We start from the raw sequence: 8,890 nt of genomic DNA on the forward strand, positions 1-8,890 counted from the left end.
ATAGGAAGGAGAACAAAAGAAGATGAGAAAGAAAAGAGGTATTTCCAATCAGACATTTCCTGTGGTGTGAAGGTAATTCATGATAACAAGAATATTCCAGAAGAAATTTTCTATAAAAATGGGATTGGCCATGTCTGAGATAAGAATAAATTTCCTCTAGATCTCACCCACACCTCAGTCATACGGCTTCCATATTTTACCGACCATTCAGACCTAAAATCCTAAGAAATGGGAAAACATGGGACTCCTCTGCAAATGGGTTCATGGCTAGTGTCGGGGTCCCCACCACCTGTGATCGTACACCAAAGCCTTCAAGGGGTCGCCACCGAGGGTTCCACCAGCCTATAAGCACCAGCATGGCAGCCATCCCCTCCCATGGCTGGCTTGTAGCCACGGCTGTTACTGGCATCACCTGGGCTCCACTTCCACTAAGAGCCCCTGCAGAAGTGCAGAGAACCCTGGGGAAGCCATCCCTCACCACCCCCCATCTCCCCAGGACCCACGCAGGTCACTGCTGGGCAAACTTCATTTGGGGTAAGTCCACTCTCCCGTTCACAGCTACAGTGTTGGAGTCCCCAGGATGCTCCAAATCTCTCCAGGCCTCCAGAGGCATGATCACCTGCAACATGGCTCTGGAAGCCATGAAGAAGCAGCCTGGAGGCCAGCCTGGCAAAGCCCATGCCAGCTCCGGTCCTGAGTGGCCACCACCAGGCTTCAGGAGGTGCTAGGCTCAGGAGAGCCCATCCCCTTTCCTCCCTTTCCCTCCCCGCAGACTAGGCAAGCCGCTCCAAGCAGAAGCAGTGGGTTTTTTATATCAAAATAGCAAAATAGCAAAAAGGAAGTTGAGAGAACCCCACTCTTTACTAGCCAAGCCACACGCAAGCCTTCCTGACACCCTGTAACCCTGTGCCTTGCACCAAGTGGAAAATAAACTACAAGCAGCCAGTAAAAAAGAAAAAAAAAAAGAATAAATCCCCTATGAAGAAGAATGTATTAACTTGGATCCCTTGACCCTTAAAGGGCTCCTTGTATAGGTTGTGGGGAGTCCATGAGTACCCAGAAATTGTATGCAAATTTGGCACATGCACAGGTAAGTATGTGGTGGTCTATCAATATCTCAAAGAGTTCTTTTGCCAAAAAGAACTTAGAACCAGTGCACAAAAAAAAGGAATTTCTTTGTAATTTAGTTTGAGTCACCACCTGAAGTTCTTAGTTCTTGGTTCACTTCACTGTGGAAGGATTCATCACCCTATTCCAGAGAAAGTTAACCTATGAATCTCAGATCTGGAAAAAAATGGAAATGTTATGTGGCCTATTTCTCTGCCTTCAGAAAGGACTACAGTCTATAAAAAGTGAAAATACATCATTTTTCAAACTCTGCAGAGCAGATTTCAATCCTTTTTTGGTAGCCATTCATGGGTCACATTTCTCACCATAAGGAAGTTCTTCTTTCTGTCAAGCCTAATTCCCTTATGTGGCAAAATAATTTGGTCTCTTATGTTTAACAATCCAGTAGTTTTGGATACTATTATTAAATTCATGTTCAGCTTTCTCTCCCTCAGTACTTTTGGTCTTTTCATATTTTCATTCTCACATTCATTAATCATCTTCATGGCTTTCCTCTGAACCCTTTCCAATTCTTCATACTTGTCTATAAATTCAGAAGTGAGTGCACTGAAGAGATTCATAAAACCCTTGGTTGATTGGCAAACTTCCCTATGGTCACTGTAGTTGGTATGTAATGATAAATTGCCAGAAAATAATAATTATAAGATTGTCCTCTGAGGATGAAATTATAAAATCAATGCAAAATGGCCCACACAGTTTTACTGGGGGTAAAATCTAGAATCAACAGTGTGACCATTTGATTAAAGATTATACCTTAAAGGAAAGATGGTGTCACTTAAGAGAGGTGTTGGTCAGCCATGAAAGCTTGAAACAGAAGAATCACACAGTCAGGTCTTGGCAGTGGCCACCCAAACAGTATCCAGGGAGGAGGGTGTTGGCCAGATTATTCTGATAACCTGGTGGTGCTTGTCTCTTCCTGTTGAAGAGATAGCTGCAGTAGGTCTGAGTCCTGTGGTCATTATAGATTTGATCACTTACCACAAAACCCACTGATGTGACCATGTCACTCGTGTATAAGAAGGAGATCAGCATGACCAGGTGACCAGAAGAACCCACTCAGCTCTCCCTATATTCCTGGAAGCCCTAATTTCTATATTAAACCTCTTTATTCTCACCATACTTGCCAAATCTAACTCAGATACCAGATATGATATGTCTACATTTTTCTAGTTTTTTAAAAAAAATTGTATGCAACAAATTCATTTTTATTACCTTTGCTTTATTCCACAATACAAAATGAAAACTTCTACCTGGACGCTTAAATCCTGAAGGGAAGGTAAATATGAAGTCTATTGGTTGCTATGCCAATGTTTATTTGAGTAAAGGAAATATTTTTTTCTTTATTGTACTTTAGCGTTTTCTTCCTAGCAATGGAAAGTGTAGTAATTAACAAGTATATTATTAGCTTCTAACTGGTATCCAACTCAAAAATTTTCACTGATGGCACCCCCTTAGCAAATTGTCCTTAACTCATTAGCTCTGAGAATGAAAAGGAATACACTGCTAACAGATATCATATCCATTTGAAGAAAGTCTCTCTGAATGAAATGTTATATGTCATATAGGAAACCTGAAAGGATTCACCAAAATGTCTTAAGTGGATAGATCATTCAGAATTTCATGAGACATGGAAGAAGGTTCAAAACATAGGCCAGCAGTACTCTTCTTCCCTATCATGGGAGTCAGTTAACAAGCACAGGATGGACAAAACTGATAGTATTTCTCTTCCCAGGGTCTCATGGGCTTCATTTGCAATAACAGTTTGGAGAGTTCTGCCACACATTCAATAGCAATTCATATATTTCCAACCAGTGACATCCCTAGCATATTTGATACACAGAAAACATTTTTTCCTCTATACGACAAAATTATTTTCAGTATTAACTATGACATGAAACAAAAAGAATGTCAAGAAATGTAGACTGAATCTTTTTTCTTTATTCACCTTAATAAACATAATCATACCAGAAATGAACAAATGGATGGATGGATGAACATTTGGGTTCTAAAAGGAAGAAAATAATGGATTATGTTCTTGTGATCTTGATTTACTCAAGATACTTTTTTGGGGGGAAAAAAAGAAAAACATACCTATATTGTTTTGTCATGAATGATTATCATTACAGTTTCTATTTTTGAGCTTTAGCTTCTGCAAATTTGAAAATCTTAAACAAAAAACTCCAAGTAGTCACATAAGATGACAGAATTGAAATAATTCAAGTTTTGTTCTATTGTATTTACAACTATTATTTAAAACCCACAGTTTAAATACAGGAATATGTGAAGATACAAACTATGGCAGGTGGGAACACCAATGATCCTAAATAATTACAAACTTACTCTTGAAACAAATACATGTAGCTGAGTCTCGTGTCAGGGGGTAACTTCACATCTGGCAGTTCTCTAATTTACAAGTGGAATACAATATTCAGTGAGGAATAAGTCCTTTAAAAGGAGCGAATTTGAAGCATATGATATATATTATATATCATATACATTTAAAACACAACAGTAACTGCTATACTTGTTTAGATCTTAAGCTAACAAAAATTTTTTCAGGGAGGAGTATTTTTCCAGAGAGCCTTTAGACTTGCAGGCTCATAGTGATAATAAATAGCAGAGCAGATCAATGTTCATGGTTCTGTTATTGTTTTTACCTTCCCTATACAAAACACACCTCTTTTTGCTTGTATCTGGGGTAGATTGATCCCACTCACCCAAATTCGATAAGCTACTTCTTCTGAGTTAATGATGTTGGATTGCAATTTTGATGGACCCAGACTCATACAGTAATCTGAAACATTCCCTCCATCTCCATCCATAGATCAAATAATGTTATCCAGTTTTTTCACAGAAGCCTACTGCACAAACATTCCTTACTTAGGACCTACACATACTTCTCTGAATTCTTGGCCAGCTCAAGTTGGATGGCCAGCTCAATAGGACATCATGTTTAGAGTCCCACCTGTATCCCATTCATCTCCCTCCCGAGGTAGTGTCAGCGCATGACTCCCCAAAGGCATCTTCTTTCCTCTTTCATGATACTGCTGAAGCTAACATGCAAAGACTCAAGCCTTGTTGTACCTGTTCACTCTCAATGTTGTACACTTTCCTTCCCAAGGAAATAGAGCGGGGTCGAGTTTGTTCTTGATTGCCTCCTCTATAATCCTAAAGACCTGCCAGATTTCTCTTATATCTTAGTATTATTTTATCTCCATAATTTGTTTATACACCTCTTATGGGCTTATAAAAATTGTTAACTGTAATATTTAATCATAAAGTAATTTCCTACTTTTCATCCCTGATGTTCTTAGGACATATTTTTGCCTTTATGAAAATGTACTCTCCTGAGTTTTGGTTGTGTCGTATTCTGGCTAAGAAAATGAACATAAAACCTTCTTTTCCTGTTAAGTAGATCTCTTTCCAAAAGGAAGTATTTAGCAATAAAAAAAAGTTTTCTGGCTGTGGAAAGTTAACCATATTCAAGCCCATGCAGTCTTCGATTTATCGATTTATTGTATATGGTGTGATTTATTTTATATATGATTTATTGTTTATTACATAGATATTTATTGTATAAACATATTAGAGCTTCAGATGTGAGAGAAACTATGCCAGGTGCTGGGGATACAGTGATGAATGTGGCAGGTTCAATTCTGGCCACATGGAGCTTACAATCTACAAGTGAGTAGAATTTACATTTTTTACATTACTCGTAGAATGATCCAACTTCAGAAGTGACTTCAAGGTGCACATTTGCAAAACCTGTCATAAAAGACTGGTTTAACCAAAGACCTCATTGTCTACAATATATAGGTACAATCAGAACACAGACCAGCCAGGGGCAATATACCATAATGATTAAGAGTTCAGGCTATAGAGTCAGGTTGTCCTAGGTCAAATCCTGGCTCTCCATCCCCACTGCGTGGGTAGTGGGCACTGACAATCTACTTGACCTTTCTGACTTTTATGTTCCTCAGGATCAAAGGGGATAAAAATAGTATGTATCTCACAGAGTCACTGCAAGGACTGAATAAGATCTGAAGAGCTGAGAACAGCACCCAGCGTATAGTAAATGATAATTAAAGGTTAGCCATCTTTATTATCATTTGCTACAATGATTTTAATTTTCTACTACAAATGTTTACATAAAAGCCCCATCAGATGACAATTAGAAATAAAATGTAAGAAGTGTTTCAGTAATTTGTTCATAAATATATCAGTCAGAATCCAATCAGAAAAACAGAAACCACACTGAGGATTTCCAACAGCGGGAACTGACTACAGAGGAGTTGGCAGGGTGAGCACAGGGGAAAAAGGAAGGCGTCGGGACCCCTGGAGACCAAGAAGCTGGTGATGTGCCCTGGGCTGGCACCCGCCCTCTCACCCTTGCCGCCTTGCTGCTAGAGATGTTGCCACCACGGCCAAGGCTAAAAGCACCATGACTGGAGCCAGAACTGCCCCAGAGACACCACTGCTTTCAGGACTGGACAGCTGCAGAGATGTGCTGCTGGGGAGCCCACAATTGTCTCTCCCATCCCCAGAAACCACCAGCACCCGCCAGTCCCTGCCATGGAGTTCGTGTCCAAGGCAGAAGTCTCTCTACCTTCAGCCTTCTGGTTGTCCCCCAGTGCCTCCCATGGGCAGCACCCAACAGAAAGGGAGTGTAGTGGGCAGACTACCAGTCCAGCAGTACAGAGCAGAGCCGACAAGGACAGGCATGGAGCGGAGGGACAGCAAGTAAATAGCACAGATACTAACACCTGCTCAGACCCACGATCAGATCAGAATTGAAGGGTCATCAAGATAATTTAATTCAGCTTCTAGTTGGGAGATACAAATGTAAAGGTTCTCTTTCCTGTCCACTTTTTGTTGTTTCTAGATAGTTGATTTTGTTTCAGCTAAGTTTCGTGTTTATCTTGGCACGAACATCACCACAGAGTCTATTAGGAGTTTCCAAGGAGAATTTCTTAAAAGGGTTTTTAAAATGAGAGGATTCTCATTTTAAATAAATACCACGAATAAAATTCCAGTAGAATTTTAAAACGCCACTCTATCCAGGCTACTAATCAATGCCGCTAGTTTGCTGTCTTGGTCATGGGCACTGCAGAGGTGTCGATTCCCCCCTATCTATCTGGGTCACTGAGTAGGGTGTGGAAGCTTGTGAATAGCTTCCCCAGCAAATAAAAACCATGCCAAGAAAATGATAATGGGTAATGATTATTGCCCAAAAGATACACAAAGCAGCCTTGGGAAAGCACGACCAGAGGCAAGGCAGCATAGCCTCATTATGCAGTCAGGAGAGAAAAAAAGGCAAGTCACAAACTTTTCCTACCTAGTTCTTAAATATTTTTTGTACTCAAAAGGCGCTGAGGACCAATGTGAGGAGAATATTCATTCAGATGTTTAGCAGCTACTAGACACACATTACCAAAACTGTGTCCTAATATTAGGTCTGAAGCAGTTAGCTCTAGTTAGAATCTGTGTGAATGAAAGTAAGATACAGAGTTAATCCTTAAATGGGCTGGTTACTTTCACATGAGAAATACACTTGCAGGACCAGGTGCAGCTGGATTCAGACAAGGATGTGGGTAGATGGGTTGGAAAGAATTAGCACGTAAGTAGAAGTAGGTGGCCACTAATGTGGTAGGGACACATCCATTTATTTGAGGGTCTTTGACACTCATTAAAATCTCCTCCACCCTCTTGCCAAAGTCCCTCCTCAACATGACTAAGCTTCATTTCCCTAATGAAATTTTAAAAACCCACCTTTCCCCTCAACCACTTAATACTTCAGAGTGGGCCATATCAAGTAATACATTTGTGAGGTTTACATATTGAGTAGCTAAGAAACAGGGAAAAGCCACAGGGGCTAGTTATGTCAGGGATGCTAGGACTGAGAAAGGGGTGGTACAGAGAGATGGAAAACATTAATTGCAAATTATGCCTAAAGGGAAGCTCATCAAATACATACAGTATTTTAAAGGCAACATGATGCTCCAGAAAGAACACAGGCTCTGGCGTCACTCAGACGGGAACTTAAACACGATTTTTTCATTTCTTGGAGCCTTAGGGATAATATATGTAAAATCACCCGGCACAGAGCAGACCTTTGATAAAAGGCAGCATTCATTTTTTACGATGTTACATAAACATAAAGTGTGTGGCTGGTCATTATGACATAATAGTTATCCCTGTGAATATAAAAACTGCAGATGCCTCAGTGGGGCACCAAATTTCTCCTCCACACAGCACTGGGAACAGTATTTACATGTATTTGTATAGCTGGTCCCCCACACTGCCCGTCATCCAGGGAGCAGGCCCGACCTCCAGCCACAGTCAACAGCCCAGGCCACAATACCGAGAAGTCATGAAAGGAAATCCTGCCCGTGTGCTACTGGAATTTTATAATCCCTTATTAAAGTGATAATTTGAAAGATTTGGACCAGGTTGTTTATGTTTCCAACAAAACAAAACAAACTTTTGGAGATAGCACCAGATAATGGGGAGAACATGAACACAGGAGTAGAAAATGTCCTCTGGCCTCAACTAAGCCACTAGCTCTCTGTGTCATCCTGGGGATTTCTTTGCTCTCTTTACCACGTGAAAAGCCCTTTAAACCAAGTATCCAGGGAGGGCTTCTCAGAGGAGGTGAGATCTGAAGTGACAAGAAGGAACAAGGTATGGAATGAGCTGGCAAAAATGCCTGCAGGATGGAGCAAATAGCAATTGCAAAGGTTCTGGGGCAGGAGAAAGTGCAGAGTGTTCAAGGAACAAGGAGAAGGTCCACGGGGCTAGGTCATCGTGAGCAGCTGGGAGCATGATTCAAACTGAGGTCCAAAAGCACACAGGGGGTTGATCACACTGGGCCTTGGGTTTTATCCAATAATCAATGGCAAACCCCTGGAGGGCTTGAAGCACACGGAGGACATGAAGTGAATAATATTTTTAAAGACTGTTCTGGGTGTTGTTCAGGGAATAGTGTAGGGAGCATGAGTGGAAGCAAGGAGGTTATTTAAAGCCTATGGCAGCAGTTAGGCAAGAGATGATGGTGGCTCAGTCTTGGGTGGCAGCAATGGAGAGCCAGAGAATGGGATGAATTCTGGTTCTATATTGGAGTAAGATCGATGTATATCATATGGAAGAACTGGATGTGTGGGACGATGGAGGGCTGCTCAAAGACCACCTTGGAGTAGGCAGAAGGTGGTGTTTAACCAGTGTTGGAGTTTCCCCAGGTGAATACATTAGAGGAGAGATGGGCAATGGTGAGGGCTTGTGCAAGACAGAGAATCTTCAAAAGTAGTCTAGAATCTTAGGAGAGAAGTGAGGATACAGATAGATGGGTGATGGAGAGTAAAGAAGCACGGAAATCAATGGATTGAAGGTCTCTATTATCAGACATTGACATGCAGGTGTTAGAGTAGGTACCAGCATTCTAACTTTTGGTAAATTATTCAGTAATTTTTCAAAGTCTCAATTTCCTCTTCTGGAAAATAGGAGTAAGAATTCCTACATTATAGAGCCATGGTTGGTATTCAATTAGTTCATGTATATAAAGCATTCCCTGGAGAGCCTGGTACTTAGTAAGTGCTCAGGAAATGAAATCATTTACAATAATAAACCACCTTCCAACACCCTTTCAATTTCTCTGGGCCACAGGTCTCTTGATCGGTACTTACGCAACACCCATGGAAATTAGAATGCAATTGCCCTTTTGAGTTAACTCTCCCCCATCTAGTGATCGAATGAAGGTAAAGAATTT

At 40.9% G+C, this 8,890-nt stretch overlaps 1 pseudogene; it reads left to right on the forward strand.

The window, feature by feature from the left end:
- Positions 1-356: 356 nt before the first annotated feature.
- LOC112819420 (pancreatic progenitor cell differentiation and proliferation factor pseudogene) lies at positions 357-728 on the forward strand (annotated as a pseudogene).
- Positions 729-8,890: the final 8,162 nt, after the last annotated feature.

Source organism: Callorhinus ursinus, unplaced genomic scaffold (genome assembly GCF_003265705.2).
Source record: "Callorhinus ursinus isolate GAN/ISIS: 27379988/994484 unplaced genomic scaffold, GSC_fseal_2.0 scaffold6, whole genome shotgun sequence".
NCBI lineage: Eukaryota > Metazoa > Chordata > Mammalia > Carnivora > Otariidae > Callorhinus > Callorhinus ursinus.